The following is a 17,557-nucleotide window of genomic DNA, read 5'->3' on the forward strand; positions in this document are numbered from 1 at the left end:
TTTCAAAAAAGCAGACCCAAAGTAAACCCCAAAAGTAAAACCGGGGTTTAGTTTGAGTATGCTATGGTGTTAGGTTGGGTCTGGGCGGTTCTGTATACAAGTACGTCTTAAAACCATCCATTGCATTTCCGTTAACCTCCAACAGCTCATTGTAAAAGTTAAAAATTAACAACTTTGATGTAATTTTGACTAAAACTTGAGTTGCCCAACAAAAGTGGTAAACGTAAACTATAAAAGGGTTGCACGAAGTTTCCCGATTTGCAAGTTCCATTTTAAGTTCATCGTAAGTCTACATGTGGTCTGGTGAATGTTTAACATATTGATAATAAATTAGTTCATGTTTGTCAATTGCTGTAATTAATGTTTCCAATAGACATAAAGAAAGCATGTGTCTTAATGCGTTTAAAAAACATCGTTTTTGTTATGCAATTTAAGGTTTGAAGTGTAATATAAGTAGTACAAAACTTTTCTTAAATAAACGACTACTGTTCCTACTCTTTGATCAGCTGTGCTAAGAGGTCAAATATAAATGTAAAATTTTTGATATGGTTCATGTTGCTTCAAAAAATTCTACACCCAATTTTATAAAAAAAAATTATTATATCAACAATAACTGTCTGATATTTATTTACGCTAGCAGAAAAAAAAATGAGTTTAGATTTGAGTTGGTTCTCTATTGTTTTTTAAATTTAAGGAAAAGAAAAATAACAACAATATCAACAAAGAGAATCCAGTTTTGTTTCAAGTAAATGGTTCTATACCAAAATTCTAATTTCACACAGTGTAAGATACCTATTTCGCTGAAAATTGTTCATTTGAATCTTTACAAATCGCCCAGTTGCTGGTTTGTTACATACAATATGTATAACTTCAGCATTTTCACCAGGGCCTGCGAAAGTCCCACATGTGACAGAAAACGAACCAGCGTCCTCACCCAAATAAACAGTCACTTGCTGCAGACGTTCACCTGGAAGGAAAAACCTATAAACATTAAATTGTACTTGACATCAAAATACTGTAGCAATACCTCCGAGTCGATACTTCATGCTAAGTGTTCTTTTTAATATAATTGAAAATTTAATTACTTTTTCAACGAATTCTATTTTACATCTTTTTTTAAAAATGTAACTCAGTCTGTTTTTTTTGCACTGGTTTTTAACTATCAAATGAATGGTTCTTTCTAAAACATTGAGCAGTATCATCTCAAACTAAAAAAGAAGATATATTAATTGTTTATATGAATGGTTGTCTACATCTTTAAATTCTTTACATTTGCAATTAATGTCAGGAATCACAAAAAAAATGTATTAACGTAAAAATAAATATTTTATCTTTAGACCGAAAGTGCAACCACTTTCACTTACACATACATAACCAGTCATGTGATATCTGAATGCCATTCGATGCCGTAAATTAGAAAAACAAACACCAAAATGTGTCAAAACAAGCGAGGCTTCACTTTTTAATAAATATATATATATTACCCAAGGTGTCGATCCTGTTGAATAAAGTAACGTAGTTTACGTAAAAAGTGTTTTCCAAGTCAATGACCATCCAAGGGGTAAAATCATTCTGTGTACATGCACACTTAGCGCCATTTAGAGTATTCAGAACTTGGTCATCAACGGCATAAGACGGGGAATGGTGGGGTGGATTCCACTCGGAACTCATTGACACCAACTTAAAGGAAGCAACGTTCGTCATTTGCCTTTCTGTAAAAAATGAAACTCCGTTTCAATGAGTTTCAGAATGAGAGGAACTGCTTTGAAAACTACATGTGAATTTTACAAACATTGTAGAATCAAAAGCAACAAACTAAAATAATTGAAATTACAGCAACTGTTTTTTTCAATACTAACAATGATTGAATAATTAAGTTGAACTATACAAAATAAACTTCTTGATTAATTGCTTTTTCCAACCCGATAAGTTTGCTCAAAAACGTTTAAATTATACAACGAAATCTAAGATCACAAATCAAGGTAATTCATTATAAATACACAGCTAAACGTATCACAAAAATAATAAAATGAACAAAAGAATTAAAGATACATGCTGACTATATTCACACGATGGTATAATGATCATTCAGGTAATCAGAATTATCAAATAACAAGTTGCTGTCCTTTAAAAAAGGACTACAATACGTGGACCATTTGCATGTGTTTCCAACGAAAACGTGAAAGCCTTAAGATTATCAGAGATTCCACCGACTCTAGCCCTCTGCTTTTAACCACTAAATTTGTACGTTGTATTACGTATACATGTATGTATAGCCCTGACTTTTTATCTCAGAATTTAAAGGATTCATACTTCTAAAATAATTTTGATCTATCTATGAATGAAGTTTGCATGTATAGTATCAGGCATTCGGTGAATTCTACTATTTGTGCACACATAACGATTCGCACTACTGTGTTAACTATGCAGTGACAGCTTTGTGTAAATTAAAAATTTCATATTTTGATGCATTTTTCTTGAGATTCAAACTTTTATAGTGACATAATTATTCAATCATACTTAAATGCTTAAAAAATTTAATCGGGAAGTTCTCTAGCCTCGACTACCTTAAATATATATTTAAGTTACATGTGTATTCGGAAAACAACAAAACATTGCAAATTATGCAATTTGATGCATGTTGTAGTTTCGGCATAACATTAACTTATTTCATAATAGCGAGCGCAGCGAGCTCCATAGACAACGTGTACGAACGGAGGAAATTCGAGTTGAAATCTGCACATTGTTCAAAGAAAATTTTGTGGACCCGCGTGAAAACGTTCTACTATCCCAGTGATCCTTTGCGGTGCATAGCAACATGGCGGAACAGGAAGCGTTTCTAAGGGAAATTCTTACCTGTAAATCGCATACATCATTTTCATTTAACAATAAAAAAATCCTTTTAAAAACATTTAAGTAAAGAACACATATGCTTACGTAAAAAACTGTACCTATAACGTCATTTCCTTCCCCGAATTTGTCCGACAATTTACGAAAACTGTCGAGCGCAAAAAGTTAAGTTTGACGTCACAGTGATCTCGCGTTTTATATTCCCGCGATACATTTAGAAGTGGATCAAGCATCTGTACTGAATGTAACGTGTAGGAAGTACTCAGTAGGGAGTCACCGTTAACACTGATACTGCGCTCACTATTAACGGGGACTCTTTGGCTGATTAGTTTTGTTTTGATGATTTTTTTTTGCTCAGTAAATACACATGCAAGTTCCATACTATATTTATTGTCATATTGATCCAATCATTGTATACGTTAGGTAGGTGACAAAAAATTATTAAAAAAGAAAAGTCTAATCGTTATTAGATCTACAGTGGTAACAACGTTATTGTTGACAAGCCAATCGTGTTAAATAGTTCGTGTAACGTGGGTGATCGTTCGTGTAACGTGCGGGATCGTGCGTGTATCAGGAAAATTGGTTTGCGTTTTTTAGCGTGCGTGTTCGTGCATGATCGTGCGGTTTTTTCGTTTTGTAATCTTTTTTACGGAATGCCAGGATTTATTCTGAAAACAACGACAAGTAGTTTTTGTAAAACAATGTGAATTGAAACCTTTTTAATAGGACATTGATACTCTCTTTTTTTATAGAAGAACATTCATTCTCTCTTTCGTCGTTAAAAACATTTAGTAAGTATTTCCATAGCTCATTCAATCCTTTGTTCGGTCGAGTTATTTTTGCATAATTTTATAATCAGCTTATATCAAGCATTTATTGTGTCTTGATACATAAATTTAATCATATTAGGAAGAGCGACACGTTGAATGAAAGCGGTCAAACTTACCCATGCCCCGATTTAAACTAAACGATTATTCCCAAGTTGCACTTTTCTTTCAAATTAGAATACGATACGCATTCCTATCTGGTACATTGTATGATTATTTGTTTGAAATAAAATTTATTTAGACGCTTTAAAATTTAGAATATATAGAAATAAATCAATTATGTACAGTAAATTATGAAAATACTGGATGTGAAAAATCGAAATTCTATGGAACAAGGTAACAATTTTACCTGTATCCCGCATAAATAAATCGTACGCAAGGGAATTGGATTATATAAAAAGTCAACTCGTATCACTTTATAAATAATTTTGAGTAGTTTATGCATTATCTTCATTTCTTTTACACTTAATTTTTTTTAACTTATGATTGAAGTTAATATTTGTTATGTAGACAAAAAAATAAATTTGTATGTGAATCCTATATATTTGTGTATGAATGTGTAAAATTGTTTACTCGTTTAATATAAAACAGTGCATGACTAAAGTACATGCCGCTGTTCAATAAAAGACAAACATAAAGCAATGCAAATTAAAGCAATACGTTTCCTTAATTCTAATCTTAAAAATTAATTTTGATTTTGCGTGTTTAATGGTGTAGAATCGTGCGGTTGCGTGTTTTATCGTTTTTGTTCGTGTATCGTGAAAATTCAGTAAGTTGGTGATCGTCCGTGTATCGTGCGTGATAGTTCGTGTATCGTGCGTGATCGTTCGTGTATCAGAATCGTGCGTGTCCTTTGTCAACAATAACGCTGCTACCACTGTACGTGTAGCCACGTCATTTTGTAATGAATAAATTAAAGAAAATAATTAAACTGTTAAAATATCTACATGTATTTGTTATAGTTGCATATGTGGTCAAACCTTTCAATAATATTGGATATCACACACTAAAAAAAGGGGGAGGGCACATATGTCTACAACGCTTATATAGCGTACAAAAATTAAAAAGATTAAAAACAAAATTGATGTCACAGAGGAAAATAATTAAAACACCGGTAATAACAAGGAACAAAATGAGAAATAACACAGACACACAATTTATTGATTTTAATAATCATTATTAAAAGGTAAAGAAGAGATAAAAAATTAAAAAAAAAAAACGGCTTTGTGTTTATCGAAATATTTTAAAAAGTCTGTTTAACATTTTATTAATGCTCAGTGGTAGTTTTTTGTTTTTTTAAAAGTGTATAAGCCTAGGAAGGGACCATTGGAATAAAAGTTTCATATCTTCCGGTTCCTTGCGGTGGTAAAAGTTTTCGAGACAAAGCCAAAGTTTTTTGGTTAGGGCAAGTCCACGGGTTGCATTTAACAATGATGACAGATGCGTGGCTCCTTCTGCGCTCGCCCCAACGGTCACACCGTAAAACATATTACTGATAGTTCATATCACATGCCAATCATTTCCTGAAAAGGAATTCTTTGTTTCTGTACTGTTTACCGACAACTTTACAATTACAGCGCCTTTGAACTTTTGTGTGCATATGGCACGGAATCCTGATCCCGATTCAGATAAACGTGTTAGCCTGGTTCCCTGAGCTACCAATTACGCACAGGAACCAAGCTAGCTCATGCGCAGGCTGAATTTTCCCCAGAGCATCCGGTTTAACCTCGCTTATATATTTTCTGCGTGGACCTCAGGGTCCACGCAATAATTTGGTTTAAAATAATTTGACCCAATCTACATGATCCTGCTCTTAATAAATGCATACCACTGATTAAGAGCAGTATCATGTAGCTAGGGTTAAATTAAAATAATTATATATTGATAAAACTCCTGGCAGCAAATTACATGCGCCCAGTTATCAAAAAGCCTTTTGAACTTTTTATTAGATTAATCACCCTCGGTCGTATTTGAGTACCTCATAATACTTCATAATATTAAAAGAATGGTTCCCTTATCCTTTAATTAAAGTTTTTAACAACGCTCTGAATCAATGATGTAAAATCAGCTCTGACGTCATCAACTGTCACAAACGTACCTTACCCAGCCTTAGTTTTAAACTTGAATAATTTTTTGAACTTTTTAAAATGACTTAAGTTGAGGACTGAGTTGATCGAGTAATTTAAAACTTTATGAACGGTGGGGCCAGAGTGGATATGATTTTGCTTCTTACACTAAGAAAAATTTAGTCGCAGTTTTCTGGGCTTTACAAAGTCTTTACAAAAAGCCAATGATCATCATATGCATTAAGGGGAACAAGGGTTTGCTGTGTAAAATTATTTTTCAATGAATTTTCTTTGCTTTTTTAAACACATTTATATTAAGATGTCCACTGTCACCCATATTATTTTCATGACTACCTTCTTACCTTGCAAATGAAAAATGTTGATAGGAACTATCCCCCTTTTCTGGCATTATGATTTTTTTTTAAACAATTTCATTTTTCTGCAATAGTTATTCTTTTGATGGAATTTATTTGCAAATCATATTCATTAATTTTGAGAACGAAAACAAATTTCAAAATTGTTTACAGCATTGGCTCTTTTACATTGTAATATCATAATTTTATCAAAATATTGCTGAAATCAGCACTTCACATTTTGAAGTTTTTGATTCTATATTTGAACAAAATGTGATGGCACATAAAAAACTGTCAATGAAATTAAAACAGAATTCATATATCAACCTTAGAATATGCTTTATAACTTATAAAACTGTCATGACAACTTTCTGGGCATTTAAGAGAGATGTTTAGTATTACGAGTTAAGCAATTAAGCTTATCTTGTCGTGCGTAACGAACAACCAACATATACGCCAAGATATACCGAAACCTTTTACTTGAATGGGCGAATGATCTCTATACACAATAAATTGTCGAAACCCACGCAGGGTTCACTTTTATGAATAATGAATTAAGTTTGAGGAAATGGGGAATATACATGAATAAACATTGATTCAGCAGCAACATAATTAAGTAGTTTATCGATTTTGTATCTTAATGCATGAGGTATTTTTGCAATATTTAACAGGATGGAATACTAATGACTTTTTGATAAACTGTAAAATGATGTTTAAAATGAATTCGCCTTACAGTTGCTTTAAAAAAACCCAACAAAACGACTCCTCTATTGAACCATATCAAATACGCTTGAATTTGAACAAGTGAAGCATGTAGCTATGAGGTTATAGATAAGCATATGAAACCTTTTAGCTAACTTTTTAGAAATGAATGAACTACAATTTTCATTTAAATCACAAGTTCAAATCATCGTCTGTTGCAATTGATAACATTTTTTTAGAGTAGAAAAAAAGATAGTAAAATGATTTTTGACAGTAATGGTATTTTACAAAAATTGATTTTTATTATCGCGTTTTCAAACGTTTAAATCTTAACAGCCAGGTCCACTTGATTTACGCACTGGTAAAAAAAACCCCAAATGATTGCAGGAACTAATGACGGACTTTCAAATTACTGAGCAGTACTATTTGTTATGTATGCTTAGTGATTAGCATCAGGGTCAAAATTAATGAATTTCTCATTTTATAAACCGATTAATGAACACGGATCGTTTATAGACATAACTTTCCTTAGATATCGAGTGGATTCGGGAAAAGAGGGGATTATTAACCATGCTACATTTGTAAGATGCAAGTTATTTTATTTGGCGACGTAGCAAATTTTTTTTATCACAGCATAAGTCAAAAAAGATAAAACTGAGAAATAAGAAAAACAATCGATATAAAAAGAAGCAGATAAAAATTAATCAATTTCCTAACCAATTCGATCTCTCTCTCTCTCTCTCTCTCTCTCTCTCTCTCTCTCTCTCTCTCTCTCTCTCTCTCTCTCTCTCTCTCTCTCTCTCTCTCTCTCTCTCTCTTTTCTAGTGCTAAGATTTGAAGCCCTGAGTCGGAAAGGTAAAAGCAGGATCAAATCCCCTCACAGCATCACAACCGCCAGTTCCAACACAGATTTGATTGTAAAATTTAAAAGTAAAAAGATGATCTATAAAATTAACAATATTTCAAGAAAACAGCTACGGGTATTATGTCCAACCTCCCAAGATTTCGATCCTTTTATTTCTAGCTTAAGATTACACCGCTTAATATATCATTGATTATGTTCAAAGTTAAAAATGTACACTGCTGTAAGCGTTATTATGTAAAACACGACATTTTACAACGTATTATTAAAATATGATATTTTAATAAAAAATAAATAAATAAATAAACATGTGAGTAAGGAACTCAGATGCTATCTACAACATGTGCCTATGTAATCAAGCGTGCAGTCATATTTTTAATACTTGAATTCTGGGATTTTTCAGTAGCTTAAGCACAGTCAACGAGATATATCGAATTAACAACCCGATCATTTAAACGAGGGCTTTCCATCAACAAAAAGAAATAATTATGTAACCTTGCTGGTAAGGAGGTATACCGTATATCCGGTAATTTTCGCGATGATCTTATTTTGGCCTTTTTGCGATCCCTGTCAAATTGCATAATATTGAATATGTAGAAATTATATCTTATACTATTTTCCATAAGAAACTTTTAGAATCGCAAAAATTGACTGACGCAAAATCAAAATGCTTCATGTTTTCCCCATTTTCGTAAATTTTGTGACACGCGAAAAAACCCCGGATATACGGTGTTTCCCTATTCTTATGATGCAATGACCGGTAGTTTACAAAATAAACATGATTACAGTTTATGCAATTTTTAAAAATCAGATTCACCGTGTAAAATTCTGAATTTTCATTTTCTAGCTAGGGAAATTGTCATAAACATATCACTATTTTGTGATCGTAACATTCAAGAGCAACAAAAATAAATAAATGATAAGATAAATCATTTTAATATATGTATATAATGTTAATGCTATATACATTATAATAAAACGAATATCCAAGAAAATATACTGAAGATTTTGAGAAAGATTTTATTTTTCAAATAAATGATACAGTAGCCAACAGTGGGGTACAATGCTGGTCAGTGCCCTACAGTGGGGAACAGTGATGGTCAGTGCCCTGTACAGTGGCATATATAGGAGAACATTGCTGGTCAATGCCCTGTACAGTAGCGTTCATGATCAGTGGGGTACAGTGTTGGTTAATGCCCTGTACCGTGGCGTTCAGTGGGGTACAGTGTTGGTTAATGCCCTGAACAGTGGCGTTCAGTGGGGTCCATGTTGGTTAATGCCCTGTACAGTGGCGTTCAGTGGGGTACAGTGTTGGTTAATGCCCTGTACCGTGGCGTTCAGTGGGGTCCATGTTGGTTAATGCCCTGTACCGTGGCGTTCAGTGGGGTCCATGTTGGTTAATGCCCTGTACAGTGGCGTTCAGTAGGGTACAGTGTTGGTTAATGCCCTGTACCGTGGCGTTCAGTGGGGTCCATGTTGGTTAATGCCCTGTACAGTGGCGTTCAGTAGGGTACAGTGTTGGTTAATGCCCTGTACCGTGGCGTTCAGTGGGGTCCATGTTGGTTAATGCCCTGTACAGTGGCGTTCAGTGGGGTCCATGTTGGTCAATGCCCGTACCGTGTCGTTCAGTGGGGTCCATGTTGGTCAATGCCCTGTACAGTGGCGTTCAGTAGGGTACAGTGTTGGTTAATGCCCTGTACCGTGGCGTTCAGTGGGGTTCATGTTGGTCAATGCCCTGTACAGTGGCGTTCATTGGGGGTAAAGTGAAAGTCAGTAGGACTGTATAGTGGCATACGGTGGGGTACAGTGGAAGAAAGTGTAAGGTACAGTGAGATACAGTCAATGTACAGTAGATGTCAATGTCAGTCAATTTTTTGGAAATATCAGTGGGTATTGAATTCAGTACTGTGACTTCGCTTAGCCTAACTACATTGTAAGGTATGTTCTAGAAAAAAGTACTCAAAAAGACAATTACACAGACCACTACACAATTGATTAACCACAGTTGATTGAAATCGAGAATAAACAATAACCAGATTCATTAGATTTTATTAAGTACCTAATTTGTAGTAGGAGCATACGATGAATTAAACAAGAATCAAAATGGGATCAAATACAAAGATTAATTTACGTGGATTTGTAGTCTGTTTGAAATTCTTTAAATCGATTTGAAACAAACAAATCAAAAAGAAATAATTATAATCAACTTCTTTAGCAGCACGTAGATTGAATTAATTTTATTTGATTTCAAATGTATCTTGTTACCAAAGCTTTCTGATTAGATTCGGTGAAATGTTCAATTTCATGGTGTTTTTGAAAGCATAATTAAAAAAAAGATACTATCTTTAAAAAATATTTCACAGCCACCTGCACGTAGTTCCAATCTTTCTCACTTGCATCTATTTCCACAACCTTTCATAAATGCAGTACTATTGGTTCAATGAGCCTCTTTTTTTTTTTTTAAATTGTCCGTTGATTGTCGTTGTTACTGTTGCTTACACAAAGTTGACAAACTTTTTATATTTTTATATTGGTCTTTAGAACCATAAGGACAATTTAAATCAAACTTGGCACAAATCATCTTTGAGGAAAGGACATTCAAATTTGCTTAAACGAAGGGCCTGGTCTCTTACTAAGGTGACCCAATTAGTAAAAAATGAAAATAGGGCAAGATATTTTCAAAAACTCTTGTCAGGAACCAGAACGCTTATTAAACCTAAATTTATCATTAGCTTTCTGATGTATGGTAGATTTAAGTTCGTTTAAATTAAGACCTCAATGTTTCAGAAATTATATCTGAAGAACCGAAATGCTATAATTGTGGTAATATTAAACAAGACAACTATTATACCAAATTTCATATTGAGTATATCGCTTTTCACACTTTGGGTTCGTCGGAAAGAGTCGCGGGGGAAGGGGGGGGGGGAGTTATAAGATTATATTGAAGATGATAATTTAACACATGAAACACTACTAGCTACTCGCGTCCTCAGAGTTTCCTATATATCGATTATTCTCCTGCTAAGGCACTCCAGTACCCCCGAGGGTCGTGATTTGAAAAAACTTGTATATACTATTGGAAATTTTACGTTAACGTTGGATGTTTCAGGCTATTTGGTCCTTAAAAAAAGACTCCATCTTACTTTCCTTCTTTTCTTATAATCTCCCCTTTACACGGGACCTAGCTTTTTAAATCCCTCTTCTTAAAAATATTTTGTGCCAAGTTTTGTGGCATGTCAAACGTTGCAATATTTGATCTTTTGAATCTGTATTGTATATTTTTTAAAATTTGTATTTACATTTTTTAAAATTTAAGTTATATAATTTCAATTTGTAATCTATGATTTTTCATTACTATTGATATTGTTTTTATTTTAACTGTATAAATTTCATGTTGTTTTATACTTGTACATTTGTATTGGATATTTTCATATGTATTGGAAAAATTTCATTTGTAATGTAAAATTTTTCATTTGTATTGTAAATTTTTTTCTCATTTGTACTGTATACGTATGAAAAAATGACAATAACAAATTGTCAACTATCTGAAAAATTAAATAAAAAATTATTTGTATTGTATGTTTTTTTTTATTTGTATTGTTCTCATATATTGTATATACATATATTGGTTCATTATGAAGCATCCTATTGGTTTTATATCATTATCACTTGTACTGGAGCGGGGTAATTTGCAAGATGTTTCTGGTAATTTGCAATTGGTCGTCTTTCTGTGTTATTTTTTATCAAGAACTTAATTATGATCACGGACCTAATAGTTTAAATGGTGTAAACCATTCAGAAACCTGATCACTACCCAATTCGATAAAGGATAATACAATCATGTATTTAGCCCATTAAACCCTTTGCATCAAAGCAAAAAAAAATAAAAAAATCGTAAGTATATAACACAAATGAAAAATAACAATGCAATGGAAATTATACAATACAAATAGAATTTGTATAATACAAATGAAAATTAAAGAATACAAAAGGAAGATATAGGATACAAGTGAAAACCATACAATCCAAATAAAAAAGGATAGAATTCAAATGAAAGTTATGAAATACATATAGAAATTTATACAACACAAATGGAAAAGATCGAATATTGCAACATCCGACATGGTATAAAGCTTAGTATGAACTGAGCCATTGGTTCTAGTAAAGATGAAAATTGAAAAAGTTTACGATGGAAATGGCCACAACACCAACGACAAAAACAAAAGGATACATTTTGAAGGAAAGAGCTCCGTTGTGCCTTAAGGGTAGGCAGGACGTTCATTTCGTGGACCAGGAGACAGTTATTATATTGTATATAGTAATAAGTTATAAACATAAATGGAGGTCAAGTTGTTTTTATCGTTTATACAATTCATAGATGTGGTAAAGAAGACATCTCCATTTTGATTTGTATCCCTTCCCACTTTCTCAGTTTTTATTTGGTAAGCTGACATTTTTGTAAGATTGACCAGATGTACATGTAATATGTAAAATTTCCTAATTAAACGTACGTAGGATGGGAGAATTTTAACGTTCTTAATTTTAAAAATGCATTCTATATGTACAAAAGGATGGGTGGTTAAAATAATCATAGATATACTCTGATTATATTATTTAATTAATGTTCATAAATGAAAGCAAAGAACTTATTACTTTTTTATGTTTCAAATCAGAAGTTGTAAACAAAACAAAACAAAACAGTTTTAATTCCAAATATAGAGTTAGGGCTATTCGTATCGTAGTATTTCTGTTGAAAGCCAAGAAAGTGCCTATGAAATTTGTATATATTACAGATCATATGCTAAGGTTGATAAATGTGTATAAAATTCACATTAATTCATTCAAATTAAATAGTTATCTCAGAAAAATGAAATTGTAAAAAAAATCATAATGCCAGAAAAGGATGGAAATCTATATAAAAATATCTCCCTTGCAAGGTAAGAAAGTGGCCGCAAAAATTAAATATCTTGTAGAACATCACTCTAATTCTGATGTGTAAGAAAAATCAAAATAATTAATTGGGAAATAATTTTACACTGCAATGTTATGTTTTCCCCTTCAGCTTGGAGTATTTTCACTAATCATTTATATACATGTATTATATTACAAACGTGAGTGTCCTCATTTTGTAGGTTAGTGATCCTTACCGTAATATTTCCATGGGTCTGTGCTGCTATCAGCAAAAGACACGTATGTTTTCCCTCCCAGCTGACAACGGAAATCTAAGTGGTTGTAAAAGAATGAAACACATTTATTTTTGCAAACACATTTCATTGCACATTCTGTCAAACTCAGTACAAAATTTGAAATGACGGCAATCTCTCTTCTGAAATACAGATTTGTTCTTCTTTTAAAATATACAGACACTGAAGAATCCGAGAACGACGTTGATATACAGAGAAAACAAAATAGGAAACTCTTATCCGAACAAAACAACATAATTAAGAATTGAATGCGGTTTGATCGAATTCTATTCTTGAACTTCGATATGATGCATGTGTTGCTGCTTATAAGGTAGCCATATTTTAATCAATCATGAGGACGCTCCAATCATTATCCTAGTCATTTTATCTGTATACTTTTAGTATTCATAGTAGGATCACTTAAGGTATCCGATCCATATTAGAACCTAATTTTTCTAACCCGGAATATCCACCATGTATTAAATACGCTGATATATTTAATTCAAAGCTTTTTAGAGTATAAAAAGATTTACCGAGAGAAATTTCAAAAATGTATTATAAACTAGGCAGTAAATATTAATGAAGATTGCATTAAGATATATGGCGACAAGCACATTTTTAAAATAAAAAAGTAAATACTAGGAATATCAATAAATGCTTTGGTTAAAAGATGAATTTAAACATAAGGAGTACAAAAATTATTTAAAATAAATTTTATACCATATATATTTTTTAAGATTGATTTTAATATATTAAAATCAAAGGGGGGGGGGGGGCAACTCTTCAAGAACAAGAAAAGGTCATTTATTAGGACACATTCCACGCCTACATACTGACACTTAAAAATGAAAAATGTTGTCCAAGTATACTGAGTATTAAGCCCATACATATATGTTATGCATCCAGAGTCATTAAATCTGGGGATATTATGGATCGAATACATAAATGTAGTATGGATGTGAGAAAAAAATTTAAAGGGGGCTTGGATCGACATTTTTTGCAAGTTTATTAGAAATGTGTTATTTTTTTTTTTCAAAATGAAATGTAATGATTTCTAAGGTTTTAAGGTTTTAATACATAGCATCTTCATTGAAATCCGAGATGAAAGTTCACATAAGCAGATACCTTCAATAACTCTTTTAATATACTTTATTTAATATAAAAAAACTGCATGTAAAAACACAGAAATATTGATGATATACTGTCATTTGGTTTTTTGAACTAATACTTAGGATTTTTTCTGACGAATTAGTACTTGTATTAGCTAAGTCCAAGAAGTCTTATCGCTTACAAATAATTCACACCACAATTTATTAATACTTACGCTTAATGTAAACCTTAAAAAGTTACATACCTGGTTTATAGATTTGATATCTTACTTGTAGCGTACTGTGGAATCATTAGATTTCGTGGTGGCTCAATTTTTGTGGAATTTGTGGGTACCTCTCATCCACGAATTTACATCCTCCACGAATTAATAAAAGTTATAAAGTCGTAACACCTTTTATAAATATGAGAATTCACGAAATTACGTCTCCACGAACATGTACAATTTAAGAAATCCACGAAAATTCACCCCCACGAATTTTGATGATTCCACAGTATCTTTCAAGTTCTCGATAAAATTCCTATCAATAAATTTTCTTTAGTTCAAAGAGAAGAAATTGCTTCGTGAATTCGTCAAAGATTTCACATCCTAAAATTATACTACTATACAGGAGTACAAGTGTAATGTTAAAAAAATATATTTTCTTTCAACGATGCTGTTTCCTGATTCGATTTCGCCTCTATTTTCCCGCTCCTTCTGGGGGATGATTTGTTGTCTTTTTTTTTACATTCAGTTTCACTATCATCAAAACGTTGTTCTTATTTTTTTCATGGATCTGAATTGAATCCATGACAATAATTTTTTGATGTCTTTCCTTTTTATTTACAAATTATATCGAAATGATATGAAACGAACATAACTATTTAAGTTTCGCACAATTATTGTTTTTATTTGTCTTTAAAACTGCGTAAAACTTGTAAAATTTGAATTTTTATTCAAATATGATTCGCAGATTGGAGAAGTTTAAGTTCAGGAACACAGCGAGAACTCAATATTATGCATATGTTGTACACTGAATGCAATTTTAATTTTTATATAGCGAAATAGAAGATACACTTAGAGAATTTTACTTTGTTATTAATTTATAGCAAGACTTTTCTGATAATAATTGGCACAATTGACTTTAAAAAACGTTCATACGATTATCTAAATCGTACATACGATTCTTTAAATCATATAAACGATTTTCTAAATCGTGCAAACGATTTTCAAAATTCGTTCAAACGATTTCAGTAATCGTACAAACAATTTTTTCAAATCGTTCAATTGATTTGAAAAATCTTTTAAACGTTTTAAAAACCGTACAAACAAAATTATTTATTATCTCTGTCAATTTGAAATGACACTTGCACGCCGTTGTTTGTTCATGTATAGTCGGACGATATAAACAATATTGTGCATGCTTTTGCATATTCATACGGCGCATCTGTTACAATCTCAAGACGTTTAAAAACTTCCATAAACAACCTAGGACTTTTTTTGATGCATGTTATTTTTTTTTTAACGTTGGGGGGGGGGGTCTAGTTTGGCATATTTTTTCAAATATTTCATTCCAGTCTGTGTTTTAGCATTTCACGTATGCTTATATGTCATTTAAAGGTTATTCCATTGTCTTAGATGCCGAATTTTTAAGTTCTGTATTATTTTTATTGCCGTTTGCACCTCTGAAACCCTTTAAATTAATTTAATATTTTTTTCACTAATTTTAATGACCCTTCCGCTTTGTTTAGGGGTATAAATCTTCATTTTTTGAAAAACTAAAATCTTAATAGGCAGCATTTTATTTCAAAATGGGTGTTTGATACGTCTTTCTGTCGCCATAATGTCGCGGCATTTTATGTTTTCCTATTTAAAATAGCAATAGATTACATTTACCTGTAAAATTGTATTATGGTGGGTATTAACGAATGGACAATTTTTTTAATTTCATGTATTTAGGACAATCTTTTCTAGATAGCAGTTTTATTATAATTGCATTATTTACATTTTTTACAAGGCAATTTTTTCCGCCCCCTGCAAGATGATTCCAAGCCAGATTACGTTTTAACGTTTAAATTATAGATTTTGTGAAGAAAGAAAAGACGTCACGACCACCTTCCTGCCGACTATCTAAATGAAACGTAAGATATCATGTGACACGTTTAATCCAATGACGTTGCAATATTTTAGTCCAAGGGAAAACAGCGTTTTATTGAACCTCCACAAAGTAGGCTTAGCCATTTTGGAGGCAGGATAGAAAAAATTACCATAATGGGTTCTCGAAACTCCTAACAGATACTGTTCATAAGTTCTTATATTTTACTAAGATAATTTTTTTTATATAGTGCCATCTGTTTTTGGCACCATTATAAAGAAACACGCTATTACTGTACTCTTCGATATGATATTCTACAAGAATGAATTCAAATTATATGAAAATAAAGTAATTATTTTAATGCTCCAGTTATTTAATAATATCGGTCAAAAGAAATTCTAACTTAGTTGTAGTGTGTCAAATGTTTTAAAAAAAACATAAAATTTGCGCAAGGGCTAGAGTATCAGTTTTAATGCTTGACACTGTCCGTTTATTGTCTGGTGCTTCACAGGTTTATTTCAACGATTCAGGGTTTGCATGCATAAATTATCTATGGTTATTGTACTAGTCGTTTCGCTTGACAACAGCCATCTTTCTAAAGAGTTGTTTCGGATGGTTTCATTTATTGTTAAAAATGAAAACTCAAACAAATTAATTTTTTTTTCCCACTACAGGTAAGAACACTTTTTTTTATTTGAATTACTGTTTTCTTTACAGGAGCGAAATGCATGTATGTTTACAGGTGTATAGATACAAAATTATGTATTTGTATACGCAAATCAGTATGCTTATATAAAATAAGGTATCTGTATACGCAAATCAGGTTTCTTATATAACTGATCAAGCGGACTAAATTGAAATTACCACATTCAATCTCTTAAGAAAGTATATATCATTTAAGAAAGTTTAGCAATAATTTTTTTGGAAGGGGCATGGTCACGATTTTGGTCAAATTCTTTTTTTCTGTTTTTATTTTTTAATGAGCAAGATACAAAGCTCACAATTCTTTGTCATGTAAACAAGGCTCGTGCCCTGTTGTTCAATATACCGGTAAAAGTTCTTTTGAAGCTGATCTTTCAATCTTCTTATTCATTTTCAGCATAAAGAGGAAGATCTTAACGTTTACCACATTCATATTCGGTCTAATACTGGAGTATTCACTTCTACGTTCAAAATGTAAACAAGCTCTGTAACTCGCTTACTATATATCTCAACGAATGACACTTAAATTTTGGTTGCCTATTTAAAATGCCTTACTGAAGCATTGTAAACATTAAAATCGGGAAAATAATTTTTGACCAAAATCGTGGCCATGTCCCTTTAAATAATGAAAAAATCTAATAATTCAATCTTATAAATTTGGATATTTCCCTGTAATTAAAAAAAGAGCCATTCTTGTTAAAGTGATCTATACAGCCTCAACATGGCCACGACCATCAAACCTTCATAAAAAATATAATTTAGTAAATGAATCAACATTGAATTACAATTCTTATATGATTTTCTTTAGAATTTTTGCATATGCTTTTGCC

At 32.0% G+C, this 17,557-nt stretch overlaps 1 long non-coding RNA gene across 1 annotated transcript; it reads right to left on the minus strand.

The window, feature by feature from the left end:
* Nucleotides 1-736: 736 nt before the first annotated feature.
* LOC136272098 (uncharacterized) lies at nt 737-12,939 on the minus strand. Its single transcript, XR_010710004.1, has 3 exons — nt 12,808-12,939; nt 1,485-1,712; nt 737-967 (listed from the first exon to the last, which is right to left on the minus strand). It is a non-coding gene; the product is annotated as an uncharacterized lncRNA (long non-coding RNA).
* Between the last annotated feature and the right edge of the window lie 4,618 nt (nt 12,940-17,557).

Source organism: Magallana gigas, chromosome 10, assembly GCF_963853765.1.
Source record: "Magallana gigas chromosome 10, xbMagGiga1.1, whole genome shotgun sequence".
NCBI classification, from domain to species: domain Eukaryota; kingdom Metazoa; phylum Mollusca; class Bivalvia; order Ostreida; family Ostreidae; genus Magallana; species Magallana gigas.